Below are 23,025 nucleotides of genomic sequence, written 5' to 3'. Positions count from 1 at the left end.
CAACCGGGACTAAAGGGTGCGGCCACGTTTGCTCGGCTAGAGGGCCTTTAGTCCCGGTTGGTAACACCAACCGGGACTAAAGGTCCCTCTTTAGTCCCGGCTCGATGACCCGAGACTAAAGGTGGCACCTTTAGTCCCGGAATCGTTGTCCCGGCACGATAACCGGGACTAAAGGCCGTTACCGCCTGGGACAACAAGTCCATTATGTAGTAGTGCATGTAGTCAATTAGTGGTATCTCAACTAGAATCCATGATACCCCAAACCGATCCAGCTGTCATGTCCTACTGCTACATCGCAAAACATAAAAGAACCTAGCAAAAGACCAAAAGTGACAGGCCAATTGCTTGTCATTAGATACGGAAAAATGCTTGTACTGTTGGTTGGAATACATGTGAATTGTTACTTGGCCTAGGGACCTTTAAAGAGTTCCCTGCCATTGATCTCTGGATTACTTGAGCATTGTCAGAGGGACTTGCCACTTTGTTCAAAGCACTTCCTGCCATTGAACCATTTTTTAGGGTGCTCCATTAAACTGGTCTGCTCTCATGGAATAAGAATCTCCAGAATGAGGTAGTGCTGGATTTCCAATAATATCACATTCTGCAACAAGAACCTCCATGTTGAGAATAATAAATATCCCTGTGATAACAATCAGCTTATCAAAAAGAGCAAATAGAAACCTGAAAATCCGTGCATAACCACAGCAGTAAAAGTGCAATGATCAAACCCCATCACATGATATGGTAATGCTGTAGTGGATTAAATGGGCAATTTATGTATTCTGAAAAAGCAAGTATAATGTATGTGTTCATCTGCAACTCACAGCCCCACCCCCACCCCCACCCCCCGGTTTAAAAATAAGCAGAGACATGACTGTATGAACCATCATGGTTAGCATTGCTATAGAAAATGACGCATAGTACATATTTGGCATGCAGATCTCCCGTGAATGTAGAACTGTTAAACCTCGACCGACTGTGGCCTCAATGCCATCAGGCCGGCCAGAGCTGTCTAGGCAGGCTGATCCTTCGGCACAGGTGTTCACCATGCACGGAAATCTCAGCACAAAAAAGATTGGAAGCAAGGGGCACTAGTTCGTCTGTCTGATGGTACCATGATGATCTACCGGATAGATGGGTTGGTTAACGATAATTCAATCCAGCAACATGTGTGTTGCCAGCTAATTCTGAAAACCCATTATCTAGTAAAAAAGATATGGGTATTGCCACCGAAAGCATTGACTTGAAAACAACGAACATGAACAAGGATTAAGCATTGACTTGCCACTGAAACCCCATTATCTAGCGATCAAGACATGCTGGTCCGTGTGTCAAAACTTAAAATATTGTAGCCGTTCTTTCACAATGCATCAAAAAATATTGAGTGATGGGAAGCAAACTACTACTACTACTAGAAGTTGCTAGACTAGAAGCTAAGGACCCCTGATCTATCTATCAGTAAATCATACATTTATCAATCTCTCTAAATCAGTCTACTGCTGCTTGCACTTGTGGTTCAGTTCAGTAATAGGCCAGTTAGTTCAATTCAATAGCAGCTACGCTAGTTCAACAAACTAGACTCAACCCCATCTAATAAATTTGTATATAAAAACAACAATCAAAGCGACAGTTCTGGTGTCTGCTAAAAACAAGTTTAAATCAGCTGAAGATCTTACTCGGTACATATCTGCCACAATTTTTAATTCCTAACAAGATTGTAGTATGTCAACAGAAGTTATAAATTGGTTCTTTCTGCAGGGTTTTCTACCTTTAGAAAGTTTCAGACTTGTAGTGTGCAGATTAGTATTTTTAGCATGTTGGCTGATGATTGAAAACAGAGCAAACAGGACAGAGCCAAAATATTTATATACGTAATCTGATGACTGAAAAAGAAAGAACCACAGGCTGTCTGTAACATCATTTTGGAAAATATATCCCAGCTATCCAACAAAGGCAGAGACACACACCAGTGACAGACACCCTGACTCAGCCTTTCAGCAGGGTTCCAAGTAAAAGTCAAAAACAGTACAAGATGATCATTTTACAGCAACGGCAAGCAGGCTCATTTTTAAAGTTTCAAATAAAGAGACGATCAATATTATGGAGTTCTTCACTAGTATAGTTTCAGACAGAGATGATCACTATGCTTTCTCCATGCTCGCTACTACTACTATTGATGTGTCGTGCAAGTTGTTACTACTATACCGTATCAAAAGGACCAAGTGCCTCAGGGAGTAGAATATAGAACTACGTCATGCAACTGAGGAAAAGGGGCAAGTGGCCAGCCTCCTCGATATCCATGTCAGTAAGGATGCTATATTTCTGTTCCAGCATTCAAACTTGTGAGATTTAAACAGCAAGACAAGCAAATTACAGAGGTACTTTGCTGTAAGCACTCTAAATATTTCTTACTTGAACTACATCCTATAGGATCCATATAAAATTTCTGAAATACAACTCTTACTTACAATAACACTGACAATTAAGCTTGGCCAATCTAGGCAGAGACACTATATACTTTATAGACTACACATATCCAGAATCCAATCCATGAAAGAAAAGGAGGAGGATATGCTCAGTACTGCTTGGTAATCTAGGCATGGCAAGAAAAGAAAAGGCACGAACAGATCACAGCCACGGTCAATCTTTCAGTCCGCTAAGCAATCAGGCAAAAAAAAAAAGCAATAACTAGAGGACTCACCGACGACGAGTCGACGGACAGCGACTGCAGGCGGGCGGGAGATGGTGATGTACTAATGTGCATAGGGATAATAGCTACTGCACAGAAATACACATATGAGAAATAAATCTAGGCACATCATTACATAAAAAAGGGACGTACCCAGTGCAGAGAGCTCCCGCTCTGTGCGGGGTCTAGGGAAGGGTGTCAGTGGCAAGCCTTACCCTCGCCTGTGCAATGCGAGGAGACCGCGACTCAAACCCGGGACCTTCCGGTCGCAGGCGGTAAGACTCTACCGCTTGCACCAGGCCCGCCCTTCAGGCACATCATTACATGATTTTTAAAAAAGATTTCAGGTCTAAATTTGAAATGACAGGGAGGCGGATAAATACTAACAGTTAGGAGAAGCAACCACAGAAATACGCACTTGTCATGAATAATCACATCATTACATGAATAATATCCATATTCACATTTTATTACAAAATCTAAGAAAAGGCATAATACCTACTTCACATATGACAAAGCTCATGACTAATGCACTTATCATGAAAATCCCTAGGCCTCCAAACACACCACATGAAAGATCACTTAGACCACATCTATCATATGTTCTATCAAATCTAAGTACACAGTACAGACAACAAAGCATATGTAGTACGGAAGCTAGACTGAGAGTGAAATTCACCCAGAATGCATACAAAATGGTAGGGATGTACCCAAAATGAACCTAAATGCTTAGGAAATGCTAAAGAACCGACCGTTTGTGGCGCCCGAAATCCACCACTCTGAAACTGGTCATAAGCAGGTTGTTGCTGGTAATGTTGTAGTGGATTACATTTTCTTAGGCAAAGTGTCATTCTTTAGGCAACAATATCTTCCTGAATAGGCCATTTATGTATTCTGAAAAAGCAAGTACGGTGTCTGTGTTCATTTGCAACCCACAGCCCCACCCCCACCCCCGGTTTATTTGCAAAAAAAAAAAAGATCAAACAAAGGTCAAGGTGATGATGTCAAAAAACTAGTTTTCTACAAAAGGCAGACTAGTTTAATGACTCAACAGAAATGATCAGCATAATAGTAGGAAAAAAAAAATCTGTCAGCAACAATACCTCGTGCCATGGGTGAGCTTTGATATGAGGGAAATCTAAACTCGGTGTAGTTTTATCATACATTGGATTTCCTCATGGGTGAGCTTTGATCTGAGCAAATCCATTCAATACATGGAAATAGAAAAACACTAGTTAGCACATTTCTTTAGAAATAATATAGTGTAGTCCGCAGAACAACTAAGTACCTTTATTATTTCAACAAGCTGATCCACAGCACTTTCACCAGGGACGAGAGGCTGATAAAATTATTTTAACAAAGATATGTTTAGTTCTAAGTTTGCTGCCCAGAATCTCAGATGGATACACAACCACAAGAAATCTGTGGGAAAAGCAGAGGAGGGGAACTAACCTGCATTGTAAGAACAGAAAAAAAAAACAAAGAGAGATTAGAGAAGAATGATGTAAAAATTGCCTACTGATCTGCATTATTTTGCCTTGATCTTGCCACGATATTGCCTAGTCAGAGTAAATTTAGTTGCCTATTCCCAGTGAAGTTCAGTAACTAATCAATGCACATGTAGTCACATCAATTAGTGGTATCTCAACTAGAATCCCTGATACGCCAACCAATCCAGCTGTCATTGGTCCTGCTGCTACATCGCAAAACATAAAAACCCTATCAAGACCAAAAAGTAAAAAAAAAAAAAGTGTTCAAGTAGAAGATGATGAGTACCAAAAAAAGAAGATTTTACACTGCATCGAGATTGGATCAGGTCTTTTTGTGCAACTCATGGGACCTACTCAGCTATTAGATATGGTTTGATGTAGTAGGCACTTGAAATGGCGTCAAAATAAAATAAGAAGCTACTACTTGCTAGCTACAGCTCATGGCCAAACTCTGAATGGCGCTTGACTGGTTTACAATAAATCCAAAGGATTGCAATACCCCACAAACAAGTCCAACAAAAATAGTTTACTAGGTTAACATGCTTGACATTCTGTACATAGTAGTACATAAACAGAAATTTTGAGACAAGCAATACTCCACTCCATAAAATTGGAGAAAAATTGAAAATTGAGCCTTTTCAATTGAACTTCCATTCCTAAATGAGCTAAAATTACTACCGAAAGTAGTCCAGTTGCATTCGAATTTGCAAGATTCATTTATTTCAGTTGCATCCCAATTGTATTATCTGAACTCCCTATATGAAACTACTACTGAAAGTAGCCCAATTTCATAACTACTGACAACAGTAGAAGTATATTTCAGCAAAACAACCAATCGAGAATAATTGAGAAGTTCAATAGCCAACCACAACATCTATGTTGACATCTGTGTGCTCCAATTGAAATCATCAAATTGCATCGAGGCTGACAGAGCACTAATATACAAAATTGCATCTAGGTCTATGCAACTCACCAGAGCACATGTCGGGGGAAGGGATGGACGCAGCTAGTATACCGACAACAGCAGCAGGAGGAGCAGTTGTCCGGGCGGGGGGCAGCGTCCGGCGGGTCCCTGGCAGTGGCCGCCGGTCGGCTGGGTTCGGCACCAGGCGCAGCCGCGCAGCCCCAGCCCCAGGCACAGGCAGTGGAGGCCGGAGGCAGCAGACAGTCACGCGGAGGCGGAGGCGGTCGCGGTCGCGGGGAAGGGCAGACACGGCATTGTCGGGCGGGACGGACGGTGTCACAACGTCACAAGGCCTGGGTCGCGACGAGGCGGGACGGACGGAGGCGCAGATCTGAGGCACAGATAGCAAATAGCTTACGTTAGGGTTGGGGAGCTCAGTTTCACACAGCAGGAAGGGGAAGGAAGGCAGGGGCCGACGAACCTAGTGGGTGCTCGTCGCCGCCGAGCGGCCAAGGGCCCACGAACACCTGGCGTAGGGTGGGGGCTGCGGTCCCCAGTCTCCGGCGGATCCACCATGGCCGGCGAGGGTGGGGGCGGGGAGAAGCTCGGCGCAGGCATGGGGAGGTGGTGGGGCGCGGGCATGAGGAGGAGGTCAACCGGGGAGGAGCTCGCCGGTCGGCGGGGGGAGAGAGAGAGGGAATGAAAGGTTGAAGACGCGAAAGGATAAGGAGGTCACGTGTGTGTACGACTGTACGAGACCGTGTGCGTGCGGTGAGATAACAGCCTGTTCGCGTATAGGATCATGGATTAGAAGGTGCGACAGCAAACAAGTCGACGGTACTTTTAGTTTCACAAAGCCTATACAACACACGTGTTCAAAAAATACATAGATTTTAGTCCATCAGATTATTGGCTTGGTTTATCTACGTTGTTAGATCTGTGTTCAGGCAATGCGCTTTCTTATCGTGCAGCAGTGCACCAGCACCGGCCAGGGGACCCATGACGTGACGCGAATGGGCAGCACACGTGTATTGCGACGCAGCAGTGCACCAGCAGTCCAGCACACGTGTATTTCTTATTCACGAACGGGCAGGAAACCAAGCCCTCTATATTGATTTGTGATATATGGATCTGTGATCTTGTGATTATCTTAAAATAGAAGAAAGCTAGAGGTAGAAGAAGAATGAAGGCTGTTGGATCTTAATCTTAGGGTGCAAAAAAATCATGTGTTGAAATTATATAAAACACATGGTTGTGCAGTAGACAGTTTATAATACATGATCGTTTCAACTGAGACAAATGTGCTGAAAATTGGGTCGGCTTACTTAAAGTCATTACCTATATATATATATATATATATATATATATATATATATATATATATATATATATATATATATATATATATATATATATATATAATATATATATATATATATATATATATATATATATATATAGAACTACTATCCTGTAGCTGGCTACAGAATAACTTATTCTGTAGCCACTTTGAGTTACGATAATTACTATGTTATTTTACGAGATTATAGTAACTCCTTACTAAGTGGTTTAATATAACGTTATGGTAAATATCCCCATGTGTTATAGTAACCCAACTATCGTAAATATGTATTTATATTATGGTAAATTAGTATATAAAATTATAGTAAATGGAGGTGGCTACAGAATAACTTATTTTGTAGCCGGCTACTGAATAGCCTCTCCCTATATATATATATATATATATATATATTATCCAAAGCCTAGTAGCTATTTATTATGACATACAAGCTATCCAACTAACACTGCACTGTCACATACAATTAAAATTCACTAGCACATATATTTATAATGTCCACTTTCAACAAGATGCATAACATGTCATGTAATCCACTAATCTGGACCATAAGCAATACGTTAATGCTTAGACGTGGATGTTCGTCCGTTCGGACGCTGCCTTCCCGGTCCTGTGCGCTACCGGGCCAACAGGCCTTCCTGCACCTCTACTCCTCCCCCATATCTCTCTCAAAAAAATATCTCCCCACTCCGCCTCGCCCGTCGTGGCTTCACCACACCATGCGGCCGTCCGCCGCCCCACTCCACCTTGTCGTCGTGCCCATCCCCCCACCACGCCCCATTCTGCGTAGCACACCCCACTCACTACTACACAAATGATTTTGCAAGACGATACTATTTTATTAACGGAGGCGGTCACAGAATCCAACCGCCTCGGTTAATGCGTGCGATTAACGGAGGTTGGCATTGTAAGGAAAATGGACCATAGACCCATTTACTTTGAATTTTGGTGTTTGATGACCAACACAACTAAATAAAACTAATGAATTTATAAGTGATTGTTTTGTAGTTCAAATAGGATGCAAGACGTGACTTGGACAAAGGCGACGTGGTGATCCCACGATCAACACCATAAGCAAGACCATAAAAGCACAAGAGAAGACCCAAGATATCAAGTAAAGTCTAAGCACGAAGATAGGAACCAAGCCGGACGCAAGATCGTGAAGAAACGAGCTCATAGAGGTGACCGGACGCTGGCGGCATATCGACCGAATGCTCTGATCAGTGGCTCGGCAGCAGTAGGCGTCTGCAGCAATGACCGGACGCTGAGTACTGAAAGTGACCGGACGCACCGATGGCACTGTTTATCATCCCGGCAACACACTCGGTACTGACCGAACGCTGGCGGCAAATCGACCGGACGCAGGAACTGCAGCGTCTGATCGAGTACAGAGAGGTTCTAGAGCGGCAAAGTTACGACCGGACGCGTCCGGTGGCATGTGACCGGACGCCATCAGCGTCCGGTCCGTTGATCGTGCGCTTTAATGGTCGAGTCGACCGGACATGTCCGGTCAGTAGCAGAAAAGCGAGATTTCATCCCCAACGGCTACTTTCTCAGTGGGGCTTATAAATAGACCCCAACCGTCCATTTGAGGAGTGTAGAGCTGAGAAAATATACCAAGGGTGTTGATACACCATTTTAGTGTCTCCACTTGGATATTGCTTAGTGATTCATTAGGTGATTAGCGTAGGTGCTTTTAGAAGTGCTTAGGTTGATTAGACCACCGCTTATGCGCTTGCTCTAGGTTTAGGCCTAGTGTTTAGTGAGGTTTGCATATCTCTTACCACTTGGTGCTTGCGCGCACCATTGTTGATTAGACCACACCAACCGCGTTTGTGGTGTGGCCGCCACCGTGTACCAAAAGGAATAAGGCCCACGGTGGTTCGGCCAAAAGCTTGATAGTGAAGACGGTGGAGAGCGATCCGGGAGAGGCTTGCCGAAAGATACACCAGAGCCCCACTTGCCCGTGGGGAAGGCCCGGGGCTATCTATGGAGTTACCCGATCGGGAGCTTGACACTTGCGAGGGGCTCGAACGAGGACTAGGGGGAAGCTTGCGTGTTTCTTAATACCTCGGTAAAAAAACTGGAGTCGTCGACGGGAGTTTGCATATCTCTACCGTACTCTTTAGCTTCCGCATTTATATTGTTTGCGTAACTCCTTTCTGTAGTAGAGATAGCAACACACTAGCAAAACCGTAGTTGCACATTTAGATAGTTTATCTTTTGGATAGAATTTGCTAAGAATAGACGAAGAAGCCATAGTTTAGAGTTAGAGTTTTAAGTTGCCTAATTCACCCCCCCCCCCCTCTTAGGCGTCACGGTCCCCTTCAAGTGATATCAGAGCTGGTTAGCTCAATTTGGACCTTTGGCTTTACCGTTGTTGAGCCGACGCTATTTAGAGTGGTTGGGATGGATACATCTAAGCCTCCGCACTTCGATGGCACTAATTTCCTCTATTATAAAGCTAGAATGGCTTGTCATCTTGAGGCGATAGATTTGGGTGTTTGGAGAGTCACTCATGACGGGATGAAACCCATTAAGAATCCCGATAAACCCACAAAGTGTGAAGAAAAAGAAATTTATTTCAATGCTAGAGATAAAAATTGCTTGTTTGAATCTTTTAGCATGGATGTGTTTAACCAAGTGTTCACTTTAAATACGGCACATGAAATTTGGTTAAACTCTAAGAGCTCCATGATGGCATAACTAATGTCCGTGAGCAAAAATATTATCTAGCTAAACAAAATTATGATTCCTTTAAAATAAATAGTGAATAAGTTTATTCGTGATATGTATTCTCATTTGAATCTAATTATCAATGAGCTTCATTCAATAGAATTAACAAAGCTAGATAATGCGGACATCGTGAGGAAGATCATCTCCGTACTACCACAAAAGAAATATGCAAGCATCATCACCATCCTTCATAATATGGAGGACTTGAGCACCATGACTCCGGCCATAGTCATTGGCAAGATAGTAACATTTAAAATGTCATGCAAGATGGGTCAAGAAGAAGCATCTTCATCAAGCAAAGGCAAAGGTCTCACATGTAGTGAGAAAAAGAAGATGAAGGGCAAACAAGTTAAGATAAGCTCAAGCTCAAGCTCCTCAAGTGATGAAGAAGAAGATGAGGATGATGATGATTCAAGTGATAATGATCAATCTTCCTCCTCCACCTCCGACCTTGATGAAGAATCAATCAAACTTATCAACAAGGTGGAGAAGATGATCCAAAGGCTCAATGTCAAGGGTATGCCCATCCAAATTCATGATTTCATCTTCATCGATCAAAGAAATGTGCAAAGAAAGAAAGGATGATATGGATGCGGCGTGTTGGAGCACTTTGTGAAAGTTTATCTAAACAAGCCCACATCCAAGATAAAGAAGAAGGCGTGCAAAGACAAATATTAATAAAAGCCCAAATATATCACAATAAGAGGTATATGCCAGCATAGGATAGTTGTGGTTCAGGCCCACCAACCAAGCATAATCCAGAATCTCCAATAATGAATATCTTGGGGATGTAACAGACAGAGCCCGCCTAATCCATGACCAGGATAAGTATGTCCAGAATTTCCTAATCAGGTTACAACAGAGCAGTAGAGCAGGGGCAACACAAAACAGAAGCTAGAGCCTTGGCTAACAAGGGAAAACCTCCTATCCAAATGAAGACACAGGACTAATATATGAACACAGGAGGAGGACCTTAGAATTGTGAATCGAACTCAAGACCTAATGCCTTGCTGAGATCACCATCCCAATCTCACCGAGTTCGTAGTCTAGTAGCATCATGCCTAGACCCTTATAACTAGGTATAAACACCTACACTGTAACCAGATCATCAATAAAGAAGGAAAAGAACACATGACATATGGTTATTATCCTTCAGGAGGTCTGAACCTATATTCATTGTGTCTCATGTTTGTGTATTGGACTACGATACCCTAATCCAAAAGGCAACCAATTTATTAAAATATTATTTACGATATCTAAATCTTTGACAAGTACAAATCTATTTAAAATAATGCCTGGCTTCACTGTCTATGAGAAAAATCACCAACTTTCAAACGCATTTGGGGGCATCTTCTCATCTAACTTTTGCTACATAGTAGTTATTAGGCAATGCATAGGTGCCTAGCCATGAGCCGTCTGTAACTGAGTACAGTGAGTTGCCCCAGGGAATCATGCAATATAATATGTACAATTATGAAAAAGTATATATTTTTCACAAGAAATTGATCGACAGAAAAGAGACATGAGATCTTGTTGCAGGCACCCTTGATCTTCTAAGTTAATTGTATATGGGAATGAGTGATGCACCATCCGTAGTTCGGATTTTTTCAATAAAGAAACAAATTGTGTAAGATACGGGTGAATGTGCACTTTATTTTTTTCACTTATGTTCGAGATATAAGGCCAAGATTTGAACCAAGAAATCAAGGTCATGTGTGGCTTGATCTATTAATGAACGATTGTGCACAACAACCCAAAAGAGTTGATTAATTCCATAGCCAACTACAACCAATCATGTTGGCTACTAGCCATTGCTATTGAGATAAGAGTTACTTTTTGAAAAGGAAAGAGGAAAATACAGTGGCGGTCCTCAAACTTGTCCTTGGGTGCCATCTAGGTCCATAAACTTGCATATTGCACAAGTGCATCCCTAAACTTGATAATCTATATCATCTAGGTCCATGAACTTGCAGACTTTAGAAGTGTGCCCCTCATCTTACTAAATGGTGGTCACCTAGGTCCGAAGTGTAGACATATGAACAACAGTGTCCACTTGCATAACCATCACAACTATAACCGATGAAGAAGTGGATCACTTTTTATGGACTCACTCAGAATGACCTTCATGGCCTATTAGAAATAGAAGGTGCTCTGGTGCAATCCCTACCAAAAGAAAAGGATTACAATCGGGCTGGTAATAATCGATAGAGTCATACTTCCAATAAAGGCCATGTTGTAGACTCCTTCATGGGCCGATAGTACCGCCGTCGACCGAAGTGGCAACCCAGCCCAAGGCATGGGTAGAGCGACATAGGCGGCATGCAGAGCAGGAGGGTGGTAACAGGAGGGAAAATAGGAAGGATTGTTAGGCGAGTTTGTGGATTAGGAGGTGCACCTAAAATATAAAGGGGCACCTTAGTTTGGATTGTAATCATCGAAGAGAATACACCTTCCCATGTGGGGCGTGGGTTTCCTCTTCGCCGGTGGCACTAGGTTTTCCCACCGCCACTGCCATTGACCACTACCCTCCACCAGTTCCTCGCTATCCTCTACGTTCTTTGCCTCAATCCCAATTGCTTCCACACTCACTACTACGCTTGCCTCACTGAGTAGTGAGTAGCCTGCCCACGCTGTATCAGGCCAAATTCAACCTGGGCTAATTCTTGTGCTATTAGTAACCAATGATTTCATTTGGCACTAGTCTCACTCAGGTATACATCTCTATGTTAGAGATGTCCTTTTTCTCTCGATACTTATAGTTGTGATAGTTACGCATGTGAACACGAAGCATATCCAAATTAGATTAAAATTAACACATAGTTGCCCATACACATAGTTGCTCAAAAGGGTACACAGAAGCTAAAAGGCAAGTTTTATAGGACGGCGATTAGACCTGCTATGTTGTATGGTGTAGAATGTTGCCCTACGAGACATGTTCAATAGATAAGTGTCGCGGAAATGCGTATGTTGCATTGGATTTGCGGTCATACAAGAAGGGATCGAGTTCGGAACGATGATATACGTGATAGATTAGGGGTAGCACCAATTGAAGAAAAGCTTATCCAACACCGGTTGAGATGGTTTGGACATGTCCAACGGAGACCTCCAGAGGCACCGGTGCGTAGTGGAATCCTAAGCCAGGATAGTAACGTGAAGAGAGGCAGAGGCAATAAAAGGAGACTTGAAAGGATAGAATATACCCAAAGACTTAGCCTTAGATAGGAGTGCTTGGAAAGCAGCTATTCACTTGCCTGAACCTTATTTGCTTCTGCTGGGTTTCAACTCTAGCCTACCCTAACTTGTTTAGGACTTAAAGGCTTTGTTGTTGTTGTTGCTGCTGCTCATATGTGTAACAATTTGGACCTGGATGACACTATTTAGTAAGATCAGGGATGCGCTTATACACTCTACAAGTTCATGGACCCATATGACACAAATTGGCATGTTTAAGGTTGCACTTGTGCAATCTGCAAGTTCATAGACCTAGATGGCACCCAACAAACAAGGACCGCCAGCATATTTTACTCAAAAAAGAAAATACATTTAGAAGAAAAATCACCTGAGTTTGTTGCATATGCTGCAGCTCAGATTCATTAACTTGCTCCTCTAGTTGTCTCACACGGGCATTCATTTTATTCAACACTTGTCTTCCACGAGCATGCTCTTTCTCTAGATCCATCTTCAGTTTCACAGCCTGCAAAGGAACATGAATAACTAAGAAGACAGCTAACAAAGTAATGGTGCAATCATATCTAGTATCTAATAGGAATAGACGCAATTTCAAATTTTCAGGAAATTTGTCACATAAATAATAAATAAGACAATTTTAACATAACTGGCAACACATAAGTCTAATTTACTTCAATGGGTAACCTATTCTCCCAATTAAATTGCTTAAATGGTATCAAAGATGTGGATGCTCATATAAGCACATTCAAATGGCAAAAGGAGGCAAGTGAACAGTTGTTAGAGTGCGCAGCAGATCCAACCCAGCTCGCTTAGGTTCACCATAGCCCACAATATACCAAGGCCCCACCTTATATGTTGTGCTCCCCAACACCAATTTTTGATATGGGACTAAACCAAACAATCTCCCCCGTTACACACAAACAATCCCCCCGTCACATATCGGGCCAAACTCTTCACATTGCACACAACCCGTGTGGTCTCCAAATGACGTTATTCGGGCCCCGAGTCCAATGCTCCATGTCACACACAACCCATGTGACCTTCGAGATATTAATGGGCTCCCCCATCACCATGTGACCCCCCTGGAAGATGTTATATGGGCCTAGAGTCCAACGCTCCATGTCACACACAACACGTGTGGCCTCCAAGATGTTAAACGGGAACAGGCTCCCCCATCACCATGTGACCCCTCAGATCTTTTAGGGTTTTCGACCATGGCTCTAATACCACTTGTTAGAGTACGCAGCATATTCGGCCTAGCTCGCTATACCCACAATCCAGTGCCTCCTTAGGCCCAAGTCCATCGGAGCCCACAACATATCAAGGACTCAGACCTAACTCAACCCAAAAGACTAGCCTAATAGGTTAGGGCTACCCCTACTTTATATGTTGTGCTCCCCATCATCAATTTCCGATGTGGGACTAAACTAACACAATTGCCTACAAGTGATAAATGTGAACAATATCATATGACTAGTGGTAAAAACGTGGCAACTATCCATGACCTAAAGGTAAAGTATAACCAGAAAACTGAAACATGCAAAGTATAGGTACTTGCAATGTAGTGCAATTTCATATTCACAAGGCCATGAACACGCATACAATATACATCTATTATGAAAACAACATGCAATAGCACCAAGATTGTTATTACAACTTACAAGTCATAATGTCTTTAAGAAATTGTTGTAAAACATGAGAAACAACATATAAAGCAATACTGAAAGCTACTTAAGCCAACAATACACCTCACGAATGTCATGATCCATTTTTTCCTTCATCCTCCTTGCTTCCATGTCTTCTCCGAAAAGGATTTAAAATTTTCTGTCTTACAATAAATTCTTTCCTCAGTTCCTCTATAATTGCCTACAAGATAAAGGAAAAATCAATTTAGTTAACAACCATTTCAACATTTCAGACCTGTTGAATTATTAATTTAGCACACAAATTTGGCAGCATGAATGCAACATACTCAGGGAGTAGGGAAAACTGTAACATAAACTACTGGAAGGAATGAAACTTGAACCATGGCAATTCCATTTCAACAGGTTAGTTTGTAAGCGAACAAATGATGACTTCAAACTACCATGAAATAACCAACTGCAAGTGTTTTAAACAAATTCAGAAGCTAAACATTGTTAGCCATTACGAATTTTGGTATTATACCTTGGCATTGCATATTTAGGGCCTAGTTTGGATCCACTGCTCTAAACTTTAGAGCTAAAGTCTCCAAACAGGTGGTCTAAGGTTAGCTCTAAACTGTAGCCTACCTCATATTAGAGCTTCAAACCTCAAAAGTGAGCTAAAGTGCTCTAAAGTTTAGATAAGGGGATCCAAACCAGGCCCTTACAATATAGAAGCTCTAATTAGCTGACCCAAATTTCTACATAGCTTTGATCGAAGTCCACTCCATTCATTATTACAAATATCATACATGGCCGTTCAAATGTATTAAAGAAGTGTCCTTGAATTCATCCTTTGATCTAACAAAACCATGAGTACAATACAAGCAAAAAAATTAGCAGTCTATTATGAATTTATATTTGGTAAAATGCTGACTAACAAACATGAAGTTCTTCCGGCGTTACTTGTACTCCACTAGGGATTGAATATAGTTAGGCAGTTAGATAACAAAAAAAATATATCACAACATACATAGAACAGGACTGCTCTAAGAAAAATGAGACAGAATGTATTTCGATCAATTCGTTCTTGGCATGCAGGGATACGCTCTTTGAGTTTCTCAAGCGTCTCTTCTTATCCCCCAATCTTTTTATCAACATCATAAACCCATGCCCAAGCCAACATTTTCTTCAAGTTTTCAATCTTGTGTGCTATTTCTTCAATATGTTCCATATTCTTTATCTTCTCCTGAATTTCATCAAGTTCTCTGAGCGCTGTCCTAATTGACGCTTCCAGATCTTCAACTATAGAGTCCGCAATGTTCAGGTTGTCTCTTATTGTAGCTAGCAAGTCATTCACTTGTTGAAGAAGCGTAGCCTTGAAAAAGAACTGAAGCAAAACAGAAAGGTATGAGCAGTAAAAACCTAGAATGAGGCCAGTTACCAGTTATATTAGGAGAGCATACAGATTGCGCAGGTGCAGCACACTTTTAAACTCCAACTTAATGACTGAAAGCCGAATTGCTCAAGTTTATCTAAAATGGTACAGTATATTATGAAATCTGCCCATCAATAAGTTGAGTATTATCTTTTCCATGAAACAAAAATCAGCAAATAATTTAGCAAGAATGAAAATATACAATGGCCAGGCCACTGACAGGCACATGAATTTGCATTCGACAATAATAGATCACTGAAAGGCATAGATGTTCCGTTGCATAGTTAAAAATTGCAGAAGAGTGGTGTGAAACTAAAAGTTTTGATTACCTTGAACTTATCCTTGTCATTTCCTGAATGTAAAAACACTCTGCTTTTGTCTTGACTCATAATTACACAAGGGTTGTCAACTTCAATCTGAAAAGTGACACAGATGCATAACAACGCATACAACATATATCTAGTTGTCGGTGTACGAGTAAATTTGTGTTATTACGCGTCTGACCCAGATGATGTACTAAAAAGACACAAGGTTTATACTGGTTCGGGCAAAATATCCCTACGTCCAGTTCGTGGCTGCTGCTTGTGTTATTAGCACTGAAAAGTTCATAGTATGGGTTACAAACGGACGAGAGAGGAACATGTCCTAAGTCTCTGATCGAAAGGTCGAATGGATGCCGAGAGCTTGGTTGCTTGCTCAGCTACGTGTGATGTGATGCGTGGCGTGTTGAATCGATCGGTCCCCTTAGTGGGGTGTTCTGCCTTCCCTTTTATAGACCAAGGGGAAGCAGGGATTACAGATGGGAGAAAGAAGAAAAATCAGAGGCAAAAGAGGTCCTTCAAAGATACCGGATCTTCCTTTTCCTCTGAGCGAGCCCCGCTGACACGGCAGACGGTGCCAGGGATAGTTTCATGCTGGGTGCATGTCCGCTGATCCTGATAGGACCGTGCTGGGCGTCTGTCCACTGATGATGCCATGTTCTGGCTTTGTCAGCAAGTGGTCACGCCCATCCCGCTCCGGCGGTCGGCGTGACGAACCACGGTGCTAATCCGTGACCCTACGGGGAGCAGACGGCGCAGTGACCGCACGTCCGTTAGTGTAGATGATGCGAGTTTCCTCTTGAACCATAGTGGTTGTCGTATGCTTCCGTCAGGATCCGCGCCTGAGGGCAAATGGCGGCGCCCACAACACAGTAAGACAAATGTCGGCGCCTACGACACTGTTCAGGCTCTGACATGCCTGAAAGGGCTTAAAGTGCCCGTCTTGTCATATCCTGATAGTACCTTCATGCAGGCGTGCAGGGTATGGTCCTCGGTATTGCGGTTGACTTGAGTGCCCTGCCATATCTGGACGCGTAGTTATGAAGGAGCAACGCGCAGACGTCAGGCGAGGCGGAGCCAGCCCCCAAACATCGGGCGAGGCGGAGCCAGCTCTCGGGGGTTGGGCTAGACGGAGTCTGCCCTCAGATGTCGGGCGAGGCGGAGCAAACCCTCGGGAGTCAGCTTGAGGCAGGGCCCATGGTCTCAGTGGACAGACGAGGAGTGACCCAGCAAGCGGTGTAGTCGCGCTCTCGATCATGCGGATGAATCAATGTTGACGGTCATTAGCTCCTCTTTGGGTACCCTAATATTGGTCCCCGACAATAGCCCCCGAGCCCTTAGACGATTCGAGTAGAATTGCCCAGGGGATTTTTTGACTAGCCAGTGGGTGCGCGCGAGCGCACCCGATGGGTGTAGCCCCCGAGCCTGCGGAGGAGTAGGATACACCTTTGGAGGGTTTTCCAAAAGATATGATTCTGAGAGCCCTGGCCCTCTATTGTTGCCCACAGCGTGCCCTAAAGACGGTGATTTCTTCTTCACCGAGGTCGGACCCTTCGTGGGTATGCTCGTGAGACTTGATGGTTTGTTAGCCGGATAGCTCAATTGGGATCCTAGTATCCCGTGTGCGGGGATCCGGCCAGGGTCAGCCCAGCCAAGACTCGATCACGGGCCGAGACTCCCGTGAAGCTCGTGCGCCTGAGTTTTGGCCGCTCACGGGCCCATCCTTTGTCGTAAGGGTGCCTTGGGATGGACGTCGAAACCATTGATGGGCCAGCCCTTGAACTCCTGCACCTAGGAAGGCCAGAGAAACGCTTTTTGACCCGTATCCCTTTTGCTAGTAAAGAGTCCTGGTTCGTCCGGAGAGGCGAAACGTCCAGCATGTCTTCAGAGGGAAAGGATAGGGATTGCGGGCGCATATCCCACGACGTGACGTGGTGGCGGATCGTGGTAGGCGCGGAGATCTAGGCGGATGGTTGCTTTCCTCGCATCCGTCGCCCTATAAAACCAAAGGGTTCACCCCTAGGGTTTCGTACTTTGCCTCCTTGCCTTTGCATCTATAACCTCCGCCGCCAATCGCCTAAACTTCCCGCATCCGCATCTCAGCCGTCGTTGAATTCGCATCCACCCGCCCCAGTCCTCCAATGGAGCCGTGGTGCCACTCCGATATCACCCTCCAGCACCTAGAGGGCCTCATTCGTCGTGGTCTTCTTTGCGCACAGACTGCTGCCTGAGGAGTGGCGGCTGTCCGACGATGAGGACTGCGTCGTCGCCGCTCAACGGCTACGTTGTATCCTTCGCTCACTACCACGAGCGGGGATTCGCCACCCCCTGCCCACAAGTTTCTTCGGAGATTGCTACACTACTATAAGGTAGAGCTGCAGCACCTTAATCCTAACGAAATCTAGCACATTGCGGCGTTTGTCACCCTGTGTGAGGGATTCTAGGGGATTAGTCCCCACTTCGACCTGTGGCGGTACTTCTTCACCGTCACCCTCCTGAAGGAGCAGGAGAAGAAGCAGGAGCTGAACGTGCCGATGGGATGCGCCTGACATTCAGCTCTATAACAACAGGGTCAGCGAGTACCCGTCGATGCATCTGTCGACCTCCAACAAAAGGTGGCATTCGCATTGGTTCTACTGTCAAGAACGACGTAGCCGCCCCCTTGCTAGAGTTTACCGGACTCATGGAGGGAGTGGGGAGTCCCAGAGAAAGACAAGAAGAGAATTTAGGACCATCTCCCTACCATCTGAATCCTGAAGGAGAGGGGTGTGAAGGGGTCGGGGATCATCGGCGCCTACCACACGCGGAGGGTGGCGTCGCTGATGAGGCGCGTGCTTCCCCTGCACACGATGGCGCCCGGGGCGTCACTCGATGGGACGGCGCTTGCCGAGGGAGCGCTCGCCCCCTTCGAAGTGGGAAGCACATCAAGGAGGCGATGAAGCCTCCGCAGGACGACATCGGCGCTATCCTCGAGTTTGTGTATCCGGTGCCAGGGGCACCCCCCCAATGCGTCTAGAACCAGGGTACATCATCTTCGTAAGTTTTCTTTCCTCGTGCCTCCTTTTTAATTGAACTCCTGACCTCTTGATGCTGATATTGAGATAGGGGGACCAGCCAAAGAAACTCATCCTTATGGATCAATCGGCTCTGCTGCCAAAGGACCTGTCCGTGACGGCGGGCAACCGCGTCGAGGCCAAGCGACAGTGGAAGGCGAAGGAGGACGAGAGGAGGAAGAAGCAGCAGAAGTTGTAGGTACGAGAGCGAGGGGAGGACACGGACAGTGATGATGAGGACAACGAGGAAGATGACAAGGTAGTTACCGACACTGAGTGGGATGACCTGGAGAGCGGGGATATGCTGATAGGTATCCACTCATACTTCCAGGGACCCTTCCCGTTCCATGCAGGGGGAGGCGAGTCCATGAGAACGGGGGAGGCGAGCCGGATCGTCGGCCTGTCCTTAGAACCAGCAGTGGCGGGTAGATCTGCCACCACGCCTGAGGTTCTAGCGGAGGGGGTGGCCCCGCCGCTGCACCTCAAGAGCTAGCAGGGGCGGGCGGATCTTCCACCACGCCCAAGGTGCTGGTGGAGGGGGGTGGCTTTGCTGCTGCGCCCCAAGAGCCAACCAAGGTAGGCGGATTTGCCACCGCGCCCGAGGTGCCAATGGAGGGGGCTGGCTCTATCGCTGTGCCCTGGGATGCAAGGGAGGCGAGCCCCTCTGCCCGAGAGCTGGGGGCAGGCTCAAAACTGGCCCCGCCCTAATGAGGTGGAGCAAGGACCTAGGGGTTCATCCCCCAAACGCATCCTCCGCCCAACAGCGCCAATGTAAGTCATTGACTCCTTTGTTTTCTCTGTTTTTCTCTATTTTCAACGTGACTTACACCTTTTGTTTCTTGTAGCGTCCTAAGATGGGGCAACTCTTTAGCGTTGGCGCCCAAGAAGAGCGTCGCCATTCAGGCAAGGCGGTGGCCATCGGTTGACATCGCACCTACTTCGAGCGGCAGTGGCGCCAGCGTTATTGCCTCGTCAGCCGGTCAGGCTCTGCCCGCGGTGGCGCCCATGCCCTCGATGGGACAAGCGGGCACAGGGGCTCGACGGACGCCCTCGGAGGTCGCTGAAGAACCAGTGACGGAGACGGTGCCGCTGCCGACGATGGGTCAGTTGGAGCTTCCGACCGCGCTCGTGGCGCTGACCCCGGCAGCCATGATGCAGCCGAACAAGGCCCCGCTGAGGCAGGTGGAGGTGGTGGCGACCGTGACAGGCAGGCCGCGATCGGACGCCACCATGGCGGTGCCCGAGGCAGCATCGCGACCCGCACCTCTGGTGGCCCAAATGACGGCTCTCGACATGGGCCGGACATAGGGGGACATGGCCAAGTGGTCCCCGGGCATCGTGGTGGTGGTGGAGAGGACCAGCGGGGGGTCGCCCTTGGCCCTGGCATCGGGAGGTAGCCACTCGCCCGCGCAGGGCATGCCTCTGCTCTAGTGGATAGATCCACGAGACCCGACATCGACACTTTCTCGCTCGATGATGCTACTCAGAGCATAGAGCAGGAGAGTCTCCACAAGGGGATCTCGGTCATGCTGGAAGCTCTGAACTACACCAGGGGCGCCCTGCGTGGCGTCGTCGTTCCCATCGGCCGGGTATTCACTTAATCTTGCTTTTCGCCCTCTTCTTTCTTTTATGTATTTTTGTGTTCTGACCATCATCTTTTCTTCAGTCCCTTATCGCTCACAGCCGGAAGAAATCCCGATTCCTTCGCGAGCAAAAGGAAAGCTAGGATCATCTTGTCGAAGAGGCCTAGATGCACGGGGATGTGTCCGCCCAGCTTGTTGCCGCCCAACAGAGGGTGGCCGAGCTGACTCCTTTGGCTAAGGAGGCAGCCGGTCTTCGGTTGCGGGAGGCCAAGGCCCGTCAGGACATGGAGGAGGCTGAGAAGGCGTTTGAGGAACTATCGGCGAGGGCGTGGCAATATGAGGAGGAGGCCACCAGAGTCCAGAAGGAGCAGGATGAGCTACTCCAGAGAGACGCCGAGACCCGCCAGTGGATCCTCGACCTCCTAGCCAAGGCAGAGGAGCAGGAGCTCAAGCTAGGAGCCGAGGAAGAGGTTCATGGCCCTACAGTAGAGGGCGAACCTAGATGCCAAGGCGGTTGCCCTACAGTGTACGGAGCAAGATGAGCTGCGCCAGACCACAGAGAGGCTCTGCTCAGAGCGCGGCGTGGCCCATGGGGAGCGCAACCAGGCTATCCGAGAGCGCGACGAGGCGCAGTGGAGGATCGGCTCCCTCCAGGCCAAGCTTGGAACCATGATGACCCGGAGGCTAGAGGCTGAGAGCGTTTCCACCAGGCTAGCCACAGAGCTCGCCGAGGCGTGGAGGAGCCTTCAGACGGAGAGCGACGAGCACGATCTCCTACGCGCTGCCCTCTAAGTGGTCTGCGATGACCTGGAGGTGGCGTGGTTAGAGGGGACCAGCTCCCTCATGGCCCATGTCATCGATATCACGGCACGGGTGCGCCAGCTCGAGAGGGACGCTCTACGCATCGGGGTCACCCAAGCCTTTGCAATTGCCTGCCCCCATTACGCAGACAACATTGACTTGGAGACGATGAGCCTTAGCTTCGCTCCTGGCTACGAAGCCTCCGAGCTAGGTGAGATAGAGACGGCGGTGGCTCCTCTTGTGCGGGACCTGGCGGACAGAGTTGAATACATAGTTCTCTCCCCGAGGGGCTAGTTAGTCAATTAGGTTGGGTGAATTCGGATGAACATCATTATACTCTGTGAACAATTGCTGATCCTTACGTATCATAAGAACAAATTCATAACTTCGTTATTTTGTTTTATTTGATTGAATTTGTTTCCTTCCCTTTTTGTATGCGAAAAGAGAAGGCTCACGTATTCCGACCCTTCCATTCGTTAAGACCATAGGGCCCGAGGTGTAAGGGGAAAACTTTGATCACGCTGGTGAGCAAAGACACCAGTAGTCGTCGAGGCGTAGGTGTTTTTGTAGTCCAACTAGACATGATCAATTATTTGTTTCCACAAACCTTGCCACTAGGCTTAGCATGAAGAAGAGGTCTAACGTGGCGACTATTTCAGAAAAGGTATACTTATACCTTTATCAGCCCCCGAGTGAGATCTGACCCCTTACCGTTGCTGGGGTCGGATGTCACTGAAAATCAAGGGGAGGATAGCAAAACTTAGGAGAATGCATCAGCTTATATTTCGCACGTACCCTCTCCCTAGGATCTTAGCTATCATTCTGCGACCATGCGTTAGGTTTCCTTGCAAGTCCAACCTTCCTCGAGCCCCCACGCGTGGTGTGGATTCGGTCATGGGTTGGCACAGTTTTTGTGACTATCGCCCCATCCATGGTTTCCATGACTAGAGGGGTTGAGTTACCGTTACTTGCCTCAGTGGCTTGAGTGACATGCTCGGTGAGCTCGCTAATGGGCATGTTCGAATGGAATCCGGTTCCGTCGCTTATGACGAGGTCAGCGAAAACTCTCGTGTGGCATTCCGTTGCTCCTTAACTCGCCTTCCAACAGATTCCCCTCAATGGAGATTCTATGGGCTCGGATAGAGGCTAGGATCGAACGAGAAGGTTGAGATGACCTTGTCCGCTTCTAAGCGGGACGGGCTCAGGCCAGCTGAGGCTCATTTGTGTTTTCCCCCGTGGCTTTTGTTCGACGCGAGGCGGCCTTAGGCCCTTAGTGAGCCGGCCTTCGAACCTCGGTCTCTCGATCTAGGATCGGGCGGCTCAAGCCCCCGAGCCCCTTGGGGTTTGATTGGGGTCAGGCCATGTTTCATGCGTCACCCCATCCTCGGTTTCCGCAACTGGAGGGACAGAGCTAACGACACTTGCCTCGATGGCTCGAGTGTTGTGCTCAGTGAGCTCAGCTAACGGGCATGTTCGAGTGGAATCCAGGTCCGTCATCCAGCTGACGGGGTTGGTAGAGCCCTCATGTGGCATTCCACTACTTCTTAACCCACCTCCCGACAGATGCTCGAGCCGTTCGATAGGCTCGGGTGGCCGGTTGGCCTCTCCTTGATGGAGATTATATGGGTTTGGCTCAAGGTTAGAATCGAACGAGAAAGGTCAAGATGTCCCTATCCGCTTCTGAGTGGGGTCAGGCAAGGCCGCTGGGGCTCATCTCGGTTTTTCTCCCCTGGCTCTGTTTGACATGAGGCAGCCTCGAGCCCTTCACGGGCCAGGCCTTCGAACCTCGGTTGGTTGCCGCTCATATCGAATGAGACGACTACTGCTTTGTGATGCGACGCAA

The 23,025-nt window shown here is 46.5% G+C and overlaps 2 long non-coding RNA genes across 5 annotated transcripts; both read right to left on the bottom strand.

The window, feature by feature from the left end:
• Positions 1–330: 330 nt before the first annotated feature.
• Positions 331–5,828, bottom strand: LOC136549734 (uncharacterized). Of its 4 annotated transcripts, none has more exons than XR_010782029.1 (6): positions 5,565–5,828; positions 5,153–5,474; positions 3,978–4,385; positions 3,793–3,882; positions 2,702–2,778; positions 331–640 (listed from the first exon to the last, which is right to left on the bottom strand). It is a non-coding gene; the product is annotated as an uncharacterized lncRNA (long non-coding RNA). The 4 variants fall into 4 exon arrangements; XR_010782030.1 differs by having other exon boundaries at positions 3,978–4,382; XR_010782031.1 differs by having other exon boundaries at positions 3,978–4,141.
• A 6,931-nt stretch (positions 5,829–12,759) lies between these two features.
• On the bottom strand, positions 12,760–21,951 carry LOC136551569 (uncharacterized). The gene is made up of 3 exons (XR_010782615.1): positions 15,755–21,951; positions 14,114–15,377; positions 12,760–12,870 (listed from the first exon to the last, which is right to left on the bottom strand). It is a non-coding gene; the product is annotated as an uncharacterized lncRNA (long non-coding RNA).
• Between the last annotated feature and the right edge of the window lie 1,074 nt (positions 21,952–23,025).

The sequence above is a fragment of the Miscanthus floridulus genome, chromosome 4, assembly GCF_019320115.1.
Source record: "Miscanthus floridulus cultivar M001 chromosome 4, ASM1932011v1, whole genome shotgun sequence".
NCBI lineage: Eukaryota > Viridiplantae > Streptophyta > Magnoliopsida > Poales > Poaceae > Miscanthus > Miscanthus floridulus.
The sequence above is the reverse complement of the archived record's forward strand: the minus strand, read 5'-3'. Positions and strand labels throughout refer to the sequence as shown.